Genomic DNA, 22,597 nt, shown 5'->3' with positions numbered 1-22,597 from the left:
CTGCATTAACTTATAAGTCAAATATCATAAATCCTGAGATCTAACTTTTCTATTAGCCTGTGATGTGATCCAGTCCTTCTATGTGTCTTAGATGAGCATTAATTTTTCATGTCCCTTATTTCTAGAACATTCACTTACTCTATTAAAATTTTAATTCTGTCAGACAGTTGATTGCCAAGCAATCCTTTGCTCAAATTGCTGATGGAATTTAGAACTGACCACCAAAATAACTCCAAGGGATTGATTTTCTGTTTGTTAGTGATCCTGGCTCTTTTAGGCTATTTTAGGCATGAATAATAGGAGTTGAACAGCCATTCACAATTTAGATGATTGCACTATCCACCTGAAAATCATGAATTTATTGATTATCATAATCTTATCCAGCTTCCCATGAAATATCAAGACTTAAAAAGGAAAAGGTGTTTCAAAATAACATATTGGGAAAACCAAGATAATACAATGAAGTAATAAGCAAGAAATTAGAATATTCCAGTCACGCAACCAAATAAAGGAGAGAAGCAGCTTATAAATGAAGTGTGTTGGTAGAAAATTAGTGCTGTGAGAAATTCAGAGAAATGTGAAGTAATATGAAATATGAAGTAATATTTTTATTAATTCAACAAATCTCTATTAAGTTATTGATGTGGTGAATGAGACATAACATTTATAGTCTAATGGAGATATACACAAATAAATTGTAATTGGTTGACAAGGGGAAGCATAAGCATAGAGAAAGTTGACCTGACCCAGACCCAGGGGCCAAGACAGGTGTAGCAGAAGACAACATCTAAAATGAGAAAGTGTTAAGTGTGGGACTAGCAGGAGAGATGGGAAAAGAGAATATTATTTATAGTGGTCCAAGACATGTAAAGGTCTAAGGGTAAGGGAGCTCACAGCTTGAGACATTCAGTGTTTAGAATTTAAGTACTTAAAGTTGATCTTGTATATATAAAATCATAAGGTCATCTGGAACCTATTAGCTCAGCCTGATTAAGTACAGTGCTCAAGAGACCATGGTCACATCTATTTGGTTTTCCTTCAAAAGCTGAAGTAGATTAGGTTGTATCCATTGCACATGACCATTCTCCCAGTGTAGTATGAGGAACAACCCAGAAGACAGTGCAGGTCGTTTAGTTTAAAAAGTAGTAAGAAGCTACTATTTATGGAGTTCTTTTAGTAAGCTAAGATGCTGTAATAAGTTCTTTACATGTTATCTCACATGATTCTAACATCTCCATTAGAGACCTAATGTTGTCCTCATAAAAATAGTTGAGGAGACTGAGGCTAACTGTAACAGCTGGTTCATCCATTAATTCTGTCCATTGGCAATGCAACCTGGATTCAGCTGGATGGTCTGGTATTTTCTGGGCTCCATTATGCATCTACGGCCAGATGAAAGTTATTGGCTGAGTTATCTCATTGTCCTCCACATGGCTATGGTCCTCTACCAGGCTAGCCAAGATGGGGCAGGGGGAAGTTTACAGAATGTGAGAAGCCTTTTAAATGCTTCTGCCATATTCTTTGTATTGGCCAAAGTAAGCCATTTGGATAGCTTGGATATAAAGAGGGGGAGACAGATTCTACCTCTTACTAAAGGGAGCCCATAAGTTATGTTGGAAAGGGTGTGGATTCAGGGAGGGGAAGTCATTAATGAGGCCTGGATATTTTGGAAGAATATATTGAAAAAAATAAGGCACACACAATGAAGTTATCATCATTGCAATTATTCTACCAGAGGAAGAGAGATAATACATTTATCCATGATCTCCACTGTTGGAGTGTTGAGCAAGAATTTGATTCCAATGCTTGTTCTTTTACTTGATGAACTGCCTCTTTCACTATTTACAGCAAGGCTCTTCAAAGTGTGCCTTGATGAGCAAGTACATTCTGTTTAGATATAAAGTGACCTAGAAATGGAAATTTACTGTGAGTGAGTAATGTAAATTTTATTCATTTTGTAACCAGAAAAAATTTTGCTAGAGGAAGAAATGTAAATAGGTAAATTGGTGATTTAAACTCTCAAAATTTTTCTCTAAAAACATATTTTATCTTACACCTTTAGGACCCCCTTCTGGAATCTAATTATTTGAGAGAGGCTGAGACTGACTCACAGACAAGAAAACCTTGTTTGAGAAGTTATTGAACACATATTTTTACATGAGTAAGACTGGTGATTTAATTCTCTTCCCTAGTCCTTGTGTCTTCACATTGTCATCATATATATGTTTATACTTATATTTTATTTACTTTATTTTTTTAATTTTTAAAAAATTATTTTATTGGTACATTTTAGGTATACAATATGTTTACATATCTCATTGGGTGCTTATACCTGTACATGATGTATCTTAGTTCTTATTTTTTTCCCCATTACCTGTGCACCCTTCACCCCCTCCCCCCTTCCCTATTTACATAGATTTCATTTCCATTTTTTTCTTTCTCATAGTTTTTCCTTTCCCTTCTTCCCTTTCCCCCTCCCCTCCCACCACCACTACACCTTTGGACCTTTTCCTAATTCAAATGATCAATTGTTCATTTTAATCATTTTAATCCTTATTTACACTTTCAGTTTATCACACTAGAGAAACTATCTGGTATTTACACGTGTGTCTTATTTATTTCACTTAAGAATATGACCTCAATATGCATCCATTTAGGTATAAATGTCTCTAGTTTCTCATTCCTTATGGCTGAGTAGTACTCCATTTTATAAAAAAACCCACATCTTCTTTATCCAGTTTCCAGTTGATGGACACTTGGGCTGTTTCCAAGCTTTAGCTGTTACAAACTGTGCCGCTATACACATGGGTGGACATATATCACTGTGGTATGATTCTTTTAATTCTTTGGGGAAGATACCCAGTAGAGGAATAGCTGGGTCAAATGGGACCTCTAGCTCTAGTTCTTTGAGGTATCTCCATACTGATTTCCACAGTGGTTGCACCAGTCTGCACTCCCACCAACAATGGGAAAGGGTTCCTTTCTCTCCACACTCCCGCCAGCATTTGTTATTGGTTGATTTCTTGATAGCAGCCATTCTTTCTGGAGTGAGGTGGAATCTCAGTGTTGTTTTCATCTGCATCTCTCGAATCACCAGTGATGTTGAACATTTTTCATATGTTTATTTGCTTATTTTACTTCTTTGTGTGAGAAATGTCTGTTCATTTCAAATGCCCATTTTTGAATTGGGTCTTTGAATATGGGGGGTCTAATTTTTTTCAATTCTTTATATATTCTAGATAGTAGACCTTTGTCTGAAGTATAGCTGCTAAAACTTTTTTCCCACAGTGTAGGTTGTCTGTTAGTTCTGTTGGTGGCTTCTCTTGCAGTGCAGCTTTTTAATAAGATGAGATACCAGTTGTTGATTCTTTCTGCTAGTTCCCGTGCTACTGAGGTTTTGTTCATAAAGTCTTTTCCTATGCCAATGTCTTCAAGAGTTCTACCTAACTTAACTTCCAGCAAATTTACTGTTTCTGTCTTAATATTTAGATCTTTAATCCACTTCGATCTTAGTTTAATGCATGGTGATAGGTATGGGTCTAGTTTTAATCTTTGGAAGGTTGAAATCCAATTTTTCCAACACCATTTATTAAATAGGCTATCTTTTATCCAATGAGGGTGGTTGGCTCCTTTTTCAAAGATGAGGTGGCTGAGTATGTCTGGAGTTGTTTCTGCATCTTCTAATCTATTCCACTGATCCTTGGGTTGGCTTTTTGCCAGTATCATGTTGTTTTTATCACAGTAGCTTTGTAGTATAGTTTCAAGTTGGGGATTGTAATACCCCCCTGCCATGTCTCTGTTGCCCAGAATTGCTTTTGCTATTCTAGGTCTCTTCTGGTTCCAAATGAATTTTTGGATTGTTTTCTCTAGTTCTGTGAAGTATATTGTTGGAATTTCAATCAGCATTGCATTAAATCTGTATAGTAGTTTTGGAAGTATGGCCATTTTCACTATATTGGTTCTTCCTACCCAGGAACAAGGGATGTCTTTCCATTTTCTTATATCCTCCAAGATCTCCTTTTTCAGAGTGCTATAGTTTCAGTGTAGAGGTTTTTGCTTCCTTTGTTAGATTGATTCCTAGATATTTCATTTTTTTGGATGCTATTGTAAAAGGAATTGTCTCCCTAATTTCTCTCTCAATGAGTCTGCTATTTGTTTATAAGAAGGTTATTGTTTTTTGAGTGTTGACCTTATATCCAGGTACTCTACTGAATCTGTTAATTAAGTCTAGAAGTCTTTTGGTAGAGTTTTTTGGGTCTTCTATGTAAAGTATCATATTGTCAGCAAATAATGACAGTTTAACTTCTTCCTTTCCTGTCTTTATTCCTTTTATTTCTTTCTCTTTTCTGATTGCTGTGGCTAATGTTTCCAGAACTACATTGAACAGAAGAGGTGATAGTGGCCATCATTGTCTTGTTCCTGACTTTAGCGTGAAAGTTTTAAGTGTTTGACCATTTAGTATGATGTTGGCTATTGGTTTTTCATAGATAGCTTAATCAAGTTGAGATAAAGCCCTTCTATGCCAATTTTCTGTAGGGATTTTATCATGAATGGGTGTTGGATTTTGTTGAATTCCTTTTCTGCAACTATTGAGATGATCATATGGTTTTTGTCCTTGACTCTGTTAATATAGTGTATTACATTTATTGATTTATGGATGTTGAAACATCCTTGCATTCCTCGGATAAATCTGACTTGGTCAGGGTGTATGATCTTCTTGATGACCCTCTGTATTCTGTTTGCCAGTATCTTGTTGAGGATTTTTGCATCTGTGTTCATTAGGGAGATTGGCCTGTAGTTCTCCTTTTGGGTTGTGTCTTTCCCTGGTTTTGGAATCAAAGTAACACTTGTTTCCAGGAAAGAATTTGGAAGCCTTGCTTCCCTTTCAATTTCCTTGGTGAGTTTAAAGAGTAATGGTGTTAGTTCTTCTTTAAATGTCTTGTTGAATTCAGCAGTGAAGCCATCAGGACCTGGGCTTTTCTTTGTTGGTAAATTTTTTATTACATTTTTAATTTTACTCATTGTAATTGGGATGTTTAGAATTTCTATGTTTTCATTTAACTTTGGCAATTCATATGTATCTAGGAATCTCTCCATTTCTTTTGTGTTTTCCATTTTATTAGAGTATAGGTTCTCGAAGTAGGTATTGACGAACTTCTGGATTTCTTTTGAGTCTGTTGTGACTTCACCTTTTTCATTCTTAATTGCATGTATTTGTGTCTTTTCTTTCCTTTTTTGATAAGGTTGTCTAAAGGTTTATCAATTTTATTTATTCTTTTGAAAAACCAACTCTTTGATTCATTAATTTTTTGTATTGTTCTCTTAGTCTCCATTGCATTGATTTCTCTCTGATCTTTGTAATTCCCTCTCTTGTATGAGCTTTGGGTTTGTTATGCTCTTCTTTTTCTAGGAGCTTGATGTTCTGCATTAGGTTATTTATCTGAGTTCTCTCTGTTGTCCTAATGTGGGCATTCACTGCTATGAATTTCCCGTGTAGAACTGCTTTCATTGTGTTCCATAGGTTCCTGTATGTTGTACTGGCATTATCATTTACTTGTAGAAATTGTCTAATTTCTTCTTTAATTTCCTCTGTGACCCATTGGTTGTTCAGGAGGGTGTTATTCAATTTCCATGTGTTTGTCAGGGTTTTGTGGTTTCTTATGTTATTGACCTCCAATTTTATTGGACTTTGGTCTGATAATATATAGGGGGTAATTTCAATTCTTTTATATTTACTTACACATGTCCTATGAGCTAGCATGTGGTCTATTTTGAAGAGTGACCCATGTGCAGCCAAAAAGAATGTGTACTCTGATTTTGTGTGGTGGAACACTCTGTAAACACCTATTAAGTCCATTTGTTCAATAGCTTGGTTCAGTTCTAGAACTTCATTGTTAATTTTTTGTCTAGATGATCTGTCTATTTGTGATAGTGGGATATTGAGGTTACTCATTACAATTGTATTAGTGGTCATTTGGCTTTTCATGTCGATTAATATTTGTTATGTATAGTTGGGGGCATTCGTATTTAGTGCATATATATTTAGGATTGTCACCTCTTCCTCTTGGATTGTTCCCGTCACAAGGATGTAGTGACCATCTTTGTCTCTCGTAATTAGCTTTGGTTTGAAATCTACTTTGTCTGCAAATAAGATTGCTATACCTGCTTTTTTCTGGGTTCCTGTTGCATGGAGAACAGTTTTCCATCCTTTTACTTTCAGTCTATAAATTTCTTTTTGAGTTAGGTGTGTTTCCTGTATACAGTATATTGCTGGATTTTGCTCCTTAATCCATTCTGCCAGTTTATTTCTTTTGATTGGTGAATTGAGGCCGTTAACATTGATAGTTATAATTGATAGATATTGACTCATCCTTGTCATGATGTTTTACTGTTGTTGGCTCTTTTATTTCTCATTGTTCCCCCCTTTCCATTTAATTTCTTGCCTTGCCTGGTGGCTTTCCTCTGTTGGGCCTCATGGAGTTGTGACCTTCATTATCTTTTTCTAGGATATTGCTTAAAATTGTTTGGAGTGCTGGTTTGGTGTTTATGAAATTCCTCAGGTGTTCTTTGTCATGGAAGTATCTAATTTCTCCATCAATTTTGAAAGATAATTTTGCAGGATTCAACAGTCTAGGTTGGAAGTTATTTTCTTTTAGGGCTTGAAATACTGCACTACAGGCTTGCCTTGATTTGTGGGTTTGTGTTGAGAAGTCTGCCTTGATTCTGATGGGCGTTCCTTTGTAGGTGATTTGTTTCTTTTCTCTAACTGCCTGTAGGATTTTGTTCTTCTGTTGGGTTTCTGGGATCTTGACTATTATATGTGTAGGTGTAGAATTTTTTTGATCATGGCTAGTTGGAGTTCTATATGTCTCACTTATCTGTATGTCCAATTCTCTACCTCTGTCTGGGAAGTTTTCTACTATTACTTCTGTGGACAATTTTGTTATGTCAATTGTACTTTCTCCTGTTTTTTCGTGGACTCCTATCAGTCTTATGTTATTTTTTCTTTGCATCAACTCGCAGCTGCTGGATTGATTTCTCATGGTCTCTCACTATTTTTAAGAAATGTCTCTTTTCATGGTCCTTAACCACAATCCTGTGTTCTATATCTGATATTCTATCTTCAGATTCTCTTAATCTGCTCTGCATGCTTTCAATGGAGTTTTTAATCTCCTGAATATCTGTTTCAATCTGTTTCATGGATTCCATTTCTTTCTTATATTGGGTGATCATGGTTTCCATTTCTTTCTCAGGATGGACATTAATGGTTTCAATCATGTTTCTCATCTCATTTATTTTTTTTTATCTGTTTCTGTTCTAGAGCCTCTAATCATGTCTTTCACTCTGCTCACCATCTCTGTAGTTATCCGGGAGATTATTTTTCTTTTGAATTTTTCTAGAGCCTCATTCATGTGTTTTGTTACTTCCTGTGCTATCAGTTCAGGGTGTCCAGGTGTTTGATTATCAGACTTTTCCACCTCATTTCTCCCAGAATTTGCCTTTTGTGGGGTGGAAGCCTGAGTTTGTGCTTTGCTTGAATGTCTTCTCATTTTTGTCTTTGGTATTGTTTTTGGCTTAATTCCTGGGTTGATATTTCAAAATTGCTTATTATAGGTATCTTTGCTGCTTGTGTTTACAACCCTTGTGGAATGATTGCTTTTCAGAGGTGTCTTCCAGATATAGCTGGTCTTTAGGTTTTGAGACTCTAATGACTCTGAGACTATTTCATTTTCATTATACCAGGAAGGACAACTGATTAGATCAATCACAACATCTTAGCCCAAGTGATACAATCAGCAACACCATAGCATCAAGCACAGCTTAGAAAATAACAATTTGTGGTAGTTATTAATCTATCACATTTAACTGTGTGAATTAAATAAAAATCAAGGACCAAGCCAACATATATTAATAGTGAATAAACTCTTGAATATAGCAACTTTACCCTTCAGAATGGGGAATTAGAAGTAGTTGGGGAGGGAAGGACAGATAGGTAGAAAGATCAGGAAAGATTACTGGTGAGGCCAGAAGACACAGGAAGATCACACAAACTCTAAGAAACTGTTGAAGGCAAGAGGAAACGGCAGAATGAAAGAACAAAGATGTGAACAGAACCACCTAACAGCAATAGGGAGCCTAGATACTGTATTTACTTTCCTTTAAAACTAATGATAATCAAGAGAAGGAAAAAGAGAAGAAAAGAAAAATAAAGGAGAAATCTGAATTCGGTCCAGAAAGGAACAAAAGGGAGATGAAGAGCAATGTGGGAGAGAGAGAGAACCAGTGAGAGAGCGAGAGAGAGAGAGAGAGAGAGGAGAAAGTAAAGAAAAAATGAAGAGAAAAATAAAAGTTTGAAAAGAGTAGAAAAAAATAAAAATTAAGAATTAAAAATAAGAGAAAAAAGTTTTCTGTTTTGCAAATAACGAAAAAATAAAAATGAAGGGCCTCCTTCAGTGTATGTCTCTGCTGTCACTGTAGGCAACATGGGCAGCTGTGTGTAGGTACAAGTCAATGATTCTCAGCAAGCCAGTAGCAGACCTGTGAGATTCAGGCAGATTTCTGGCTGCTAGTCCCAAGTTGAGCTCCTTGTCCTCCTGCAGTGTTGAATTTTGCAAAGTTCTACTGCAGGTTCCAGTTTCTCTTCCCCTGAGGATAGTACAAGTTCCAATGGGAGATGATGATCCCTCCAACTTACCAAGTACGGTGGTCTGGTATGCCTTTGTAGCGATTCTCTTTACTTTTCCTCTGAGCTTCAGTTTTCATGGAGGAGCCTGAGAGAGGCCCTCTTTATGCTTCTGCTCTATCTTGTGGCGATCAGGACAAGGGCCTTTATAATCCCCTGTGCCTCTGTGGTGTGGAACCAGGTAGCAGAAGAGCTAGGAGGCCAGAGGCAGGGGAGACGACAACGATGACTACGATGGGGAGTGGGGTGGGGAGTGGGACTGGGCCCCTGCAGGTGACCACACAGCTAAGTGGTGCACGGGGACGGAGCTGGGGCTCTAAGCCGCACCAGGGTCCTCATCGTGCAGTGGGCGGAGCCTACTTTATTTTTTAAATTATTCAACACTGACATTTTATTTTCTGAAGTTTATTATTTTTATAAAACAAAACAAAATAAAAAGCAGGTATTAAAAACAACAGAGGGTTTATAGAATTTCTGCACCAGTTTTCACATAAGTCAGTGATTATGAAACTGGTATCCAGTGTAAATACTAGACAGGCTGATTTCTCTCTTGGTCATATGCATTCAGGTAGTTTATTTTGGAACCACTGAATACTAACAAGTTTTTACAAGCACCTGTCATTTTTTGAAAACCAATTTGGTTTGTCCAACAAAGTAAACAATTTTTTGTTGCATGGCATTTTCTTTTTCAAAAAACACTGAGCAGACGAACAGACTGTATTTATTTGGATCCAAAGCAAATCCTTTGAGACCCCAATTACCCTGAAGAATACTGAAGACAGCTATAGGGCATATCAAAAGGTATATTAAATACTTATTATATACCATATAATACATAAGGCAGCTACTGTATTTCTAAGGAAAATAGTATTTCATTCAAAGGCTGCCCAGAATTAGAATTACAGCATAGTCTCTGCATCCTTTCTGATTTGGAGTAGTTTCCCCAAACAGAGCCATATTATGGGAAGAAAGGTTAGATGTTCCTGCCAAACAGGCTCTAGTATTTTATAGATATATTTGTATAGAACAAGACTTCTTGCTCTGGACCCTGGGTGACCACAAATTAATTGAAAGGCCATGATAATTGGATGCTAAAAAGTAGTAGCATACTTAAACTCAGCATAGATAATCTGGAGGCAAACAGAAATAAAGCTGGAAACTAGTAGTGGTGTTTACCCACCACTTGTTCTGAAAACATATTTTGCTTAAATAAGGGAAATGTGGTCCAGTTGTGCTAATGTTAATAGCTGCCAGTCTTGCATATATACTTAAAAATAATCATTTCCTCACTAGTAATGAGTTAGGAAACTGGCCTCAAATTCTGATCAAATCTCTCAACATTAATTAAAAATAATATAAAACAACAGAAAAACCAGCCAATATGAGTTAAAAATTGCACAATTAAAGTTGAATGTAAATTATATTATATATAGACTGGTATACACATCATTGAAATGATTATGAGAAGGTGAAATACTCTTGTTGAAACAAAATTTCCTCTACATTGTCACAATTTTCATTAAAGAAAAAACTGATACGTAATTTTCTTCTTTACAGATATGAAAAGGAAGCAAGGCAAAGCTGAGAGAAACAGATGCTACCCACAGGGCGGTGGTGGCCTTTGGTTGTTTTGGTCTTTGTACCATCATCTTCCAATCGCATGGCGGATAGCAAGTTCCTTTTGGACTACACAGTTTTCCTTGCAGTCAAGACACGAACAATGGATCCCACTCCTCCAGCAGCAAGTACCTTTACATGTCATTGTAGTAACGTAGCGCTGCTATTGTCAGAGGGGCTCTCAAAGCCTTTATAAATATACTTCATTAGGAGACCCACACCACTCTTGTCGAGAGATTGAACAGCCTTTTCAATTTCATTAGCTTTAAAAGAGATGAGCACCTTCAAGACAATGCTGTCTGCCTGATCCTTCACTGCCTGACTCTTGGTGTTGATAGGGTGTTTTTTCAGAGCTGCCTGGAGACTAGCTGTCATGTTTCCTTGCGTCAGGCAGGAGTTCACCTTGCCCTGGTTGGGCCCTGCCTGGCTGTCACGCCAGTCTTACTCGTCCACGAACTTGTTCTCATCGTACTCATCCACGTCCACAGTCCGGAAGCGGACCTATCTCGGATCCCGACCCACAGCAAAGGCCTCCTCTCTGCGCTGGCTCTATCTCACAAGCCTAGCCCAGTCTGAACCCGTAGCCCAGTGCGATTCACTTCCCTCTTTATTTACTTTAAATATTTTCTTTGCCTTTCAATTTCCCTCTCAGGGGTGTTTAAGAATGAAATCTTCAAACACAGTATTTGTGCTCTTAATTTTTATCTATTTTTTTGTTTAATACTAAAAATGTATATACTAAACACTGTGAATTTAGTATAGTTACAGTGGACAGATACACTGGATTTTAGTTTTAGTTGCACGATGTTTGTTTATACTTTCAAACACCCTCTATATGCTCTCTTTAAATGGAAACTGTACATATAATATTGTAGCATAGATAATATGAGAACTAAGCTTAATATCCAACCCTTTGATGTAGTCATTTCTTTTAAATGCCTGCATTCATATTAAAAGTTGCTTCTTCTCACCATCTAAGAAAGAGTGTAGCAAAGCAGTTGAGTTGTAGGGGTCAGACATTATGGATTTCATTACCTCTCTGAATGATAATGGCCAGTCTTCCTCTCCATCATCTGTCTGATTTCTTTACTAGGCTCCTCCCCTCTTCCTGACTTTGCATTTATGAGAAATCTTGGCAATAGTATCTTTAATTATGGCAACACTGTCATTTTTACAACACATTTCCTCTGAGAGGTTTAAAGTGATTCAGATGAATTTTCTCATTTCTACTGGTAACTTTCAGACATTGGAGGGTAAGAAGGACCCCAACCTCAGCTTTACATATACCTTTTTCATCTCCTTCATATGGCTGATTATTTGCTTCCATCCTACCTGAGCTGGCCCTCTTCCTCACCCATCTCTAAAGCCTATTTCCCTAGTGTGTGTGTGTGTGTGTGTGTGTGTATGTTGTTTTCAACACCTTTCTGTTCCTTCTCTGTGCACATCTGGAGGCTCAGCAATGCTTTCAACTAAAGAATATAAAATGGAAATGCAAGGAGGTTGCAAGAAGTCCCAGTTCTGTTTATCAAAAATGTGACAATTAACTTTAGCTCATGGAAAATGGCAAATTTCACATTTAGGCAAGAAGAAAGAATAGGATTCACTGAAATCTAGCTAATAAAACATTTGGTTTTGAATGAGTTGGATAAGAATGCTGAAGCCAACAGTAAAATCTGGGAGATACAGGATAACACTTCTTGCATGCCAAGAGCGTTTGATTAAATAACACATCTTGGCCGTGTTCTTATTATTAGGTCTCACGGGTATCAGAACTGCCTGTGTAATTATGGAGTATTGGGATTATAGTGTAGTAATGCAGACTGAGAAAAAGAAGAGTAGCTCACAGATACAGATATTTTTTTCTTTGTGATTTTTATTTTACTAATAGTTCTTAGCTTTTAACACTTAAAAACACATAAAAGGAAAATAAAATGCCAATTCAGTCATATTTTTATATTTCAAAAATCTTAAAAGTTATATTAGAAAAATGGTACCAAAAATAAAATATAAAACGACGAAAATGGTCATATTTTAACCAAACTCTCCTAAAAGTTGTATAATATGGTTGAGAAATAGCATTTAAAGTAATTTGCTATTATTAGAGGATAAATAAACATTAATGTTTATTCTGTTATATATATATATAAAACTGTTCAACAGTTTTGAATACTGCTCTAAAGTAAAAGATGGATATAATTTTTCTTATTATGTCTTACTAGCTACTCATAAATAATTTTTGCAAGATTTTATTTAGATGTCATACTATTTTTTTGTAGTTGAGGTATAGATAAAAACATTACAAAATTCTGAACATTTAGGATACTCTAGACTTTTAGCAATAAAATATATGTTTAATAATAATCATATATAATATTGAGTATGTTGAAGACGACAGTGATATTTTATATTATATTAGTGTGTGATTTTTTCCTAGGGAATAAAGCCCAAGAATCAATAAAAACTTTTTGACAAATATGTACTCAAATCTTAAAAGTGATGGATTGAAGTATTAAACTTGTCTACATGTATAAACCAAATACCATTCTTAGGATGGCCCACTTTGTTTTGATTAGGGTTGGTATTTCTTTCTGGGAGCTCTCTGATAACACCTAAATCCAGCTTATGTCATGATTAGTGGCAACTTGATTAAGCCATGGTCCCATAGCTATGAAGGTATTAATATTACTACCTGAGATGGGAGATGGGATGGGATTAATATTCATAATCAATTGATTTTCAGTAGAAGATACTATTCTAGATAATGCTGCTGGATTGATTCCTTAAATTGAAAGGTCTTAATAGTAGAATGGAATTTTTTTTCAGAAAAAGAAGGAATTTTTCCTGTGTGGCAGCTTCAGCTCATGACTTCCCAGTTCCAGTTTGCCCTTCCCCACAGCCTGCCCTATAGATTTCCGACCTATCTAGTCAGTTCCCACAATCCTGTTAAATAAATAGCTCACAACAAATACTTTAACATATATCTCCCACTCGTTCTATTTCTTGGTTGAACCCCAGGTGATACACCCTGTAAGGCTGAGTTTGACGTTTAACTTCCCTTCGTTCAGGAGTTTCATGGAACCAACTTTCAGAAATCACTAGGAAGAATTACTGAGATATAATTGAGAGAATTCCTACACAGCCCTGAATTATAGAGTATCTATGAGTTGTCCTTGATTCTTGCAAATATGTGTTCTTATAACTTGCAGGTTCTTTTGCAATATTCTTTCTATCTGCTGACCAAAATGGCCTTTAATGTTCTCCTCAGCATACTGAGCTTTAGATAGATTTATTCCTGATTATAGGTCCTTGACTTTCCTTTCCTTAGATCTTTTACTTTAGAAGACTTGCACTTGTAAATTCTTTATCTTGAGGTGTAAAATACTCCCATTCTTTTGCAGTGTTAATATCCAAGGGTACCTTTCTCAAGAAGCTACCCCATTGAAAGGCAATCACCAAGGAAGTGGAGCCTCTATCCCCATCTCTGTAGGAAGGTGGGAGTGGAACTTCAGTTATGCCCAATTAGCAGATATGCATGGTTTAATCACACTGACAACTTTTGTACCTACTGTCCCTTTGTACTTTTCATCTAGTTCATCCAAGTATATAAAAACTCTCCAGCTTTTTATTTTAGAGTTCAACCTCTCTCTCACTGTATTAATCATTACCCCCCATTGCAATATTCCTAAGTAGTCTTTCTTACCTGCTTAACTCCCCCTAGTATAAGTTTACTTTAATGCTACAAATGTCATAAGATGACAGTGCATATTTTTCAGTTATTCAATAGTTTAGGAGGTATGAATTCATTTAAATAAGTTTGTATTATAATCATATTGAGTTTATAATAACTTAATTTTTGACAGTATACTCTAATTATCAAAATATACTTTAGAAAATATGAACTTTCTTACATACATAAGAACTACAAATTATTATAAGGCACCTATTCTAAAATAATGAGGGCCAGAAATAGTTTATGTAATGGTGTTACTACTCTAATATTTAGCAGTATTTTCATTTCCCTTTGAATTTTTTACTCCCCTTCCATTTTTGTTTTGTATCACTTTTTTCTCTTCTTTCTGAAACTCTATCCTGGAAACTAAAAATACAAACAAATAGTAGCCATTGGTATTTTTGTGCCTCCACACAAGATTTTTTTGTTGCTATTTCAAACAAAAGTCATTGAGTTGTAACATCCTAATCCAAATCCAGATGCTCAGCTATTGAAAATAGAAATTAAAAAAGAAAAAAGACAGGGAGAGTAGTTTTGTTTGGAGTTTCTGTCTTGAGAAACTCTTAAATAAATCCCTATCTTCCTCCAGCCTCTTCAAATGTAATCATTTCCCTGAAATCATAAGTTTTTCTAGTTTATGCCTATAACTGATTATTGAGCTAACCAAACCAGCATGGCTGCTGATCAGTATAATCAGAGTTCCAGAGCATACATGGTGACAAAGCAAAGGGTGTGTTATTGAGCAAGCTTGGACTTTGTGGGCATAAATACAACAGGAAATTTATAGGGGACCTGGGACCCAAACCTACATTTTATGGACAAAAGTGGTCAAACATAAAAATAGTTTCTTTCTACTGTTGGTTCCTCTTAAATGTTGAGAGTCTAGTCATTTGTAGGGAAGAGATTATATGTTAGTTATTATATTATAGATATTACTTTTATTAATAGTTATCAACTAATATTGAGAAGGGTTTTTGTATAAGATTCAGTACACATAGGCTGCTATTTTCAATAATTCATGTAAAAATTTCTCATTTCTTTTTTTGGAAAATATCTTTTGAAACTTTTTTTTTGCAACAAGTATGCAATCTTATTCAACTATGTTTCAAAAAAATTCAAATACATAATATTCTGGTTTGGTTCCCTGGAAAAGAGTTATTATAAATATTCTTCTGTATCTAACAATAAAGATTTAAATTATAAACAATAATACACAAAACATACTAGTTACTTGGCATTCAGGTGTCCAATTAAAGTTGTTCTGAAAACAGAAACCTTACTTTTGTTCTGAATTAAAAGAGTTACAGTTTTTACCATGAAGATCTCTGGGTTTTTGTGGGGGGGTACCAGGGATCGAACTCCGGTCCTTGTGCTTGCGCAGCAGGCGGCGAAACCACTGAGCTAAATCCCGGGCCCAAGATCTCTGTTTTTAATTAAGAGTTTGTTCTATAGCTGTGTCAAGAAGAAATGATATTCAAACTTAAAATATCTAATGTTTGTAGGAGAGAAGAGTAAACAGAACGTATTTGTAAGTATTCACCCAAAATTGGACTTAGAAAATGTCTGACTCTCCATTTAAGTATTTTTAAAAACTACAAATGAAATAGAAAATATAACAAGAAAAAAGAAACACCACAAATTTAGGATAAGGAATAGACACTTATCAGACCAAGATAATATTGTGAACAATCTAAATATGGAGAAACTATTTTTGAAGTTTGAATAAAACTTTCCTTACTTATGTAGTTTTTCTCAATTTATTTTTTATTCCATTACACTATAAGTATTTCTACAGAACTACTAAGTGGAGCAGCTTTTGTGTCAACTAAAAGTCAAAAGCAATAAAAGAAATTTTATAGGTGAGAAAGCATCTTTATGGCCTAATAAAGACAGTTGACACTTAGCTTATTCATTTCTTTCCTTACCCATTTTTCTTTCTTTATCCATTTAACAAGGTGTTTGCTCTTGTACTTTATACCAAACCTTGAGTGAAGTATTCATAATAATAAAGAGGAATATGAATCCTATCCTCCTAGTAGAAGTACAGGGGAACAGATAGAATTTAAGTAAATAGAAGCACTCATCACTATGTGATAATGATTGAATTAAGAATCATGAGGAAAAAGTTGATGGTTTGTATTTATAGAGATATTACTTTTTTCTTTTCTTAAATCTATTCTGACAGGATGGTTCCTCCTTCTCATTTGACCAACTCCCACCAGAGAGGTAGCAAAACAGGTGTCCAGAGTATGAGTATGCAGAGATGAAGGTCTCTGTAAAAACCTCCTGTAAGGTGAGAGGATCATTGATTAGGAGGGAATAGACATCCTACTGCAGAGCTGGCCTTGGAGGACTTGCTGAGTCACTAGCTGAGACAGAATTTGCCTCTACCTTATCCTAATCAGTCCTACAGAGTTGGAGCTCCTGAAATCTGGATCAGTTTAGACTCATATAAGAACAACTAAAGATTGATAAATTTATAGCAAGGTAAAAAGTTAAGATGAGCCTAAAGTAAATATTTAAACTAAGAAGGAAATCTGGAACTATACAATATTGTGAAGAAGAAAAACTAAAGGATCTGGTAAAACTGTAGAAGAAACTTAAGTAGATGAGCTTGAAAATGAGATACAAGTGCTAAAATTAGTAAAAAAAAAAAACAAAAACAAAAACAAACAACAACCCTGCAAAGTAAAATTAGAAAATTGGGGAAATGAACTTTAAAAATATCTTAATAGAATATGGGCAATATTAACATGCATGATATTTCAATGTAAAATATCTTAGCTACTATTAAGTTTTAAAGCACTGAACCAAGAAGCAAAGCTAAGATCCATAAAATTAAAAGATAATAATGGAGAAAATAATTGGCTATATAACCATATTAGTATAGGTAAAAATGTGTATGGGGTAGAGAGAGGATATTCGCAAAGAAGCAAGCTAAACCAGTTGTGGGACCTTTGAGAAGAGTGCGGGCAATGGTCTGGTTGACAAACATTTGTTTATTTGTTTTCCTAGGAAAATAAATATACACAGACCACAAACAACCCTTAGTCTCTTTGCCTTCCAGAACATCTTGCATTCCAGAACCTGCCTCTTGTGGGCTAAAGGATTGTGATGCTGCAGTCATTTAGTGCTGAGCTGATAGGGTCCTGAAATAGCTGGAAGACATAGCCAAATTATTTTCACCTGTATATAAATGCAGTGCATCCATAATAAGAATGAAACCCCAAATGCCTAGTATTTTACCTAACGTTATGGGCTGTATGACATACAGTAAAAGGAAATTTATAAGCAGCACAGAAAATAAAAGATCAGATTTGCACTATAGTAAGAATCTCTAAAGTATTTAGGCAGTCTTCCTGTAATTCCTAAGTTTGATGAACACTATTAGCAAGTTTATATATAATCTCCTGAGTATGCTATTGCTCTGCATTTCTTAGTTGCTTCAAAGATACTCTCCAAAGTTGCTTAATTTCAAAATGCTAAGAAGCAAATTCCTGACATGTTGACAATAGTGTCAATACTAATGAAATGTTTTTGTTAGTTTTTGCCAAAAAACTTAGCTAACTCTTAATGTCTGCCTAAAACATGACAGAAAATGCAGTTTTTCAGAGATTTTTCAGTCTCCCAAAAGGTAAATGGTTTCTTTCTAGAGTGATGGAGAAACCTCTATGATGAGTGGAAATATGTGGGTTGTTCAATGTTCTAGAGCAGATTCCTAGTAATAGACCAGGGTGAACTGTGCGAAAGTTCCCTGGGAAGTGTCAGAAACTGCCCATTGTGGAGGGAGGAAGCTGGATGGGCATACGAGGTGGGCAGGATTGTGATGTCTCAGTCTACAGTAGTTCTGCCATGGGTGGTCCTTTCAAGCTCCCCACGGGGAAAAGCTTCTGCCTTTCCTCAGTTAGCCCTGACTAGCATGTGGAAGCGTCACTTTCAGCTGTGCTACTCACACTCCCAGCAGATACCCCAAATGACAGTATTCTAAATGATGATTTAATTTTAGAAAGGTCATTTTTTTTCTCCTTGAAAAGGCAAATTTTATGCCCAATATGATGTTAAATTGCTAGAAATCTGTGTTACAGTATTTCAAGTTCCATCCTGATCTAAATAAATTGTGGTGAAACAAATTTTCACTGGAAAAGCATTGATTTTTCTATCTAGTGATACCTTTTGAAACTGGGTTGATGGATCAACATGAAGATTCTATTTTTTTCATCTTCTTTGGCATCATTGTCTCTACCTAGTGAGTAGCAAAGCTATCTTCGGATGACTCTGCATGCTACTCTATCTAATCATGTTTGAGATTCATTTTTATGAAAAAAATGAGAGGAAAAAAATGAAAAAGGAAAATTTCCTGAGATATTGTAAAAGATGTATAGATCTTTTCTCTTTAAGTATATTCTCTAGTAAATATCTTTTCCTGTTTTTATGTTGAGCATATATAATGTACACAATGCAACTAAAAGATATAACTTGATTTTATGCTAACTCAAGATTCAAATTTCAAAATATTTAAATGAACGTTTACAGTTCAGAAGCAATTTTTCCCCTACAGCATTTTGGATTTACTAAATCATTTTTTGAGTAATTACTAAGTAATGAGTATTGTATGATGGTAGGCTCAGGACTAATATTCTCTTTCAAAGATTCCATAGGATGTGGGAATAAGGGTAACAGATACCTCTACCATACTTTTCTAATGAAAATATGAACTTTAGCATAATTGTATTCATCTCTGCATCTCAGTAGCTCTACTTGGGAATACAGTAAGCAATGTTTGTGTTCACTCACTTGGTACAACAAATGGCAGGTGTATGCTCATGTGGATCCAGGTGTGTGCCAAAGTGTCAACAAGTGAGTTTCATCCATGTTATGTGCAGTGTTACATTTTTGTGTATTTATGATTTGTCATAATAAATGTTTTCTTTTGATTTTTCTTGTAGAACTAGCCCAATTCAGTACATTGTCGCATGAAAATCTGTTTTTACAACTTTGAGAAGAGGTTGAAAGTGAATCATCAGGTGATTCAGCTACCAATTATGACTTGGGTCACTTAAGTCAAAGAAGTTGTAACAGTGAGATGGAGCAAGATATAACAGAGAAGTATAGAATGAAGACCTTGATTCAGATGAGGAAGAAAACAATAATGTAAATAAATATTTGACTAGTCAAAATGCTGCAAAATGATCACGTGTATGTGGACAATCCAATGTTAGAACCAAATCAGAAAATGTTATTGGGTTCTTGCCAGGAGTGAAACCTATTGGACAGAAGGCCAACACTGTGATTCAATATTAGAAATTGTTTATAATGGATAATATGCTGCAAGATGCTTTGAAATATACTAATAGTGAGATACAAGTAAAACCCTCTATATGTATCAACAGTAATACTCTAAAATATATTTATCATGACACCTCATTATCTGAACTAAAAGCCTTCATAGCAGGGCCTTATCATTCTAATTGTCAGAATCTAAAGGATTTATGAAGAGGTGACAGATGTTGATATTTTTAGAACAATAATGACACTCAAGAGATTTGGTTTCCTTCAAAATCATCTACATTTTGATGACAAAAAGACCCACCAAGAAAGAAAAAAATCTGACATTTTGGCTGCCATTGGCTCATTTTTTGGAGAGTATTATTTCTGTCAAGAAATTTATACACCATCCAAATACATGACAATTGCGGAACGACTTGTATCATTTCATTGTTTTTTAAAAATTCTTTTATTGATACATTTTAGGTATACAATATATTTACATTTCTCATTGGGAACTTGTCCCTTTACATGATGCATCTTGGTTCTTACTTTTTCCCCATTCCCAGCCCTCCCTTCACCCCCTCCACCATTCACTATTTACAAAGACTTTGTTTCCATTTTTTCCATTTCTCATCATTTTTTCTTTCCCTTCTTTCTTTTCCCCTGCCCCTCCCACTTCCACTATCTCTTTGGACCTTTACTTCCTATTTCACATTATCAATTATTTATTCTAATCACTGGTAGATTTTAGATATACAATATAATGACATTCATGATTGGAAATTTGCAACTTTACATAATCTCTCTTGGTTCTCATTTTTCCCCCTTCCCCTGCCCACCCTTCAACCCCTCCATGCCCCTCCCTATTTACAAAGATTTTGTTTCCATTTTTCTATTTTCTCATATTAATTCCAGTCCCTTCTTTTCTTTGCCCTACCCCTCCCAATTCCGCTTCCCCTTTCCCCCTTTACTTATTTCACAGTATCTATTATACATTTTAGTCCTTATTTACACTTTCAGTTTCTCACACTAGAGAGACTATTCCGTATTTATACATGTGTGTCCTATTTATTTCACTTAACAGTATCTCCACAATGTGCATCCACTTAGAGATGAATGTCTTTAATTTCTAATTTTTTATGGCTGAGTAGTACTCCATTTTATTTTTAAAAACCCCCACATTTTCTCTATCCAGTCTCCAGTTGATGGGCATTTGGGCTGCTTCCAAGTTTTAGCTATTACAAATTGTGCTGCTATGAACATGGGTGCCCATATATCACTGTGGTATGATTCTTTTAATTCTTTGGGGAAGATACCCAGCAGGAGAATATCAAATGGGACTTCCAGTCCTAGTTCTTTGAGGTATCTCCATATTGATTTCCACAGTGGTTGCACCAGTCTACACTCCCACCAGCAGTGGAGCAGGGTTCCTCTTTTCCCATAGCCCCACCAGCATTTGTTATTGGTTGATTTCATGATAGCAGCCATTCTTTCTGGAGTGAGGTGGAATCTCAGTGTTGTTTTCATTTGCATCTCTTGAATGACCACTGATGTTGAACATTTTTTTCATGTGTAGATAATATGGTACCAGATCCCAATGATGAATGTAACTGTATTTTATACCGAAAATGTACCAATAAACTTAATGGGAAAAAAAAAAGCTTCACCACAAGAGAAACCATGAGCAATCTGAAGAGACAACCCACAATATGGGAAAAAATCTTCACCTTCTGTTCCTTGGACAAAGACCTACTACCTGGAATCTATAAAGAACTTAAAAAGATCAGGCCTCCAAAATTTAAAGACTCAATCCGAAAATGAGCATCTGAAATTAACAGACATTTCTCAGACAAAGAAGTAGAAATATTATTTCATTGTTGAAGGGTTAGGCAATATATGCCAAATAAACCTTCCAAATATGCCATAAAAATGTATGTATGCCCTGATAGATGTGAAGACATTTTACACTTTGAATTTAGAAATTTATCTTGGAACTCAGCCTCCAGGTCTTTATTTGTGCAGTAATAAACCGTATGACATTATGAACAGACTTGTTGCACCTACTTCAAAAAATAACCCAAATATCACATTCAACAATTCACTAATTACCCATTGATGTTGTGGGACTGCATGATTCCAAAATCAACTATTCCCCTAGCCTCTATTGTACTTGTAAATTAATGGTTAAAATGTGCTTGTTAGTTCTGGGATAATAGATAAAATCTGTAATGAAACAAAGTTCCTAAGTAAATTACTCAACCCCTTGTTTGTCCAGAGAATGAATGTTCCCGGGCCCACCATCTGTAGAACAATCCATCAATGTGTCTGCTGACCATCAGTATGTGATGGTCGTGACCATTAGTGTGTGTGTCTGCTGACCATCAGTACGTGACAGTTGACCACTAACCTTTGTTCCTTTTCTCATAAAATCTACATGTTAACTTCCCCCCAACCCCCTATAAAACAGCCTCGGACTCTGAGCCAGTTGCCTCTCTTAGCTACTTTGCTTTGGGAGTGCCATCTGGCCAGACTAATAAAGGTCTGTTTTATTTTTCAACTTGTCTGGTGTGTTCTTTCCCGGGTGTTCATTGCTGCAGTCAGCTCCTCGGAGTGTTTGGTAAGGCCCTCAGTCTTACATTTTGGAGGCCCCAGCGAGATCCCTGGGTAAGGAAGCCCAATTCAGCCGAGACTCTGTAGCGGGATCCAGCAGGAGACTCTCAGGCACAGACCTCAGAAAACCTCCGGAGGTAAGTTTTTTGGCCGGTTGCAACCATTTGTTGTCAGGAGAGAGGTGGCTGACAGGCCAGTAAGCCTTCCCTGACCCCAAGGTTCCTGACGAGGAACAAGGGAAGATTCAGTTTCGTTTCTGTTGTGGCACCTGTTCGTCTTGTCCGTCATATGTCAGTGTCCTGTCCATTGTGTGTTTAATTTTGCATTTCTTTCCAAATCATCAAGGGCAGAGATGGGAGGATCCTGCTCCAAGAATACTCCGTTGGACTGTTTTCTCATTAATTTTAAATTGGCTTTTTCCCCCAAGCAGGAGGACGAAGGGGTTAAATTTTCTCTTGGAAAACTTCGCTCCCTGTGTCAATTGGAGTGGCCAGCCTGTGGAGTTGGATGGCCAGAAGAGGGCTCCTTTGACCCGAGCCTCTGCCAAGCAGTATGGAAGAAGGTCACTGGACACCCTAGCCATCCTGATCAGTTTCCATATATAAATATCTGGGTTCAGGCTTGTCAGGAGCCTCCAGCTTGGTTGCAGCATTGTTCCCTATGAACAAGCTCTCGCATTTTGGTTATGA

The 22,597-nt window shown here is 36.1% G+C and overlaps 1 long non-coding RNA gene and 1 pseudogene across 1 annotated transcript in view; one reads left to right on the top strand and one right to left on the bottom strand.

The window, feature by feature from the left end:
* LOC147829646 (uncharacterized) overlaps positions 1 to 10,481 on the top strand; it is a 29,624-nt gene extending 19,143 nt beyond the window's left edge. The window contains exons 4-5 of the long non-coding RNA XR_015448673.1: positions 2,063 to 2,161; positions 10,241 to 10,481. This is a non-coding gene — a long non-coding RNA (uncharacterized LOC147829646). The remainder of the gene's footprint in view (positions 1 to 2,062; positions 2,162 to 10,240) is intronic.
* LOC110345904 (actin-related protein 2/3 complex subunit 5 pseudogene) lies at positions 10,370 to 22,196 on the bottom strand (annotated as a pseudogene).
* Between the last annotated feature and the right edge of the window lie 401 nt (positions 22,197 to 22,597).

This window comes from Heterocephalus glaber, unplaced genomic scaffold, assembly GCF_053883595.1.
Source record: "Heterocephalus glaber isolate CG9 unplaced genomic scaffold, H.glaber_assembly_v1.0 deba00000546, whole genome shotgun sequence".
Taxonomy (NCBI): Eukaryota; Metazoa; Chordata; class Mammalia; order Rodentia; family Bathyergidae; genus Heterocephalus; species Heterocephalus glaber.
Note: the sequence above shows the minus strand (reverse complement) of the source record. Positions and strands in the feature narration are given on the sequence as shown.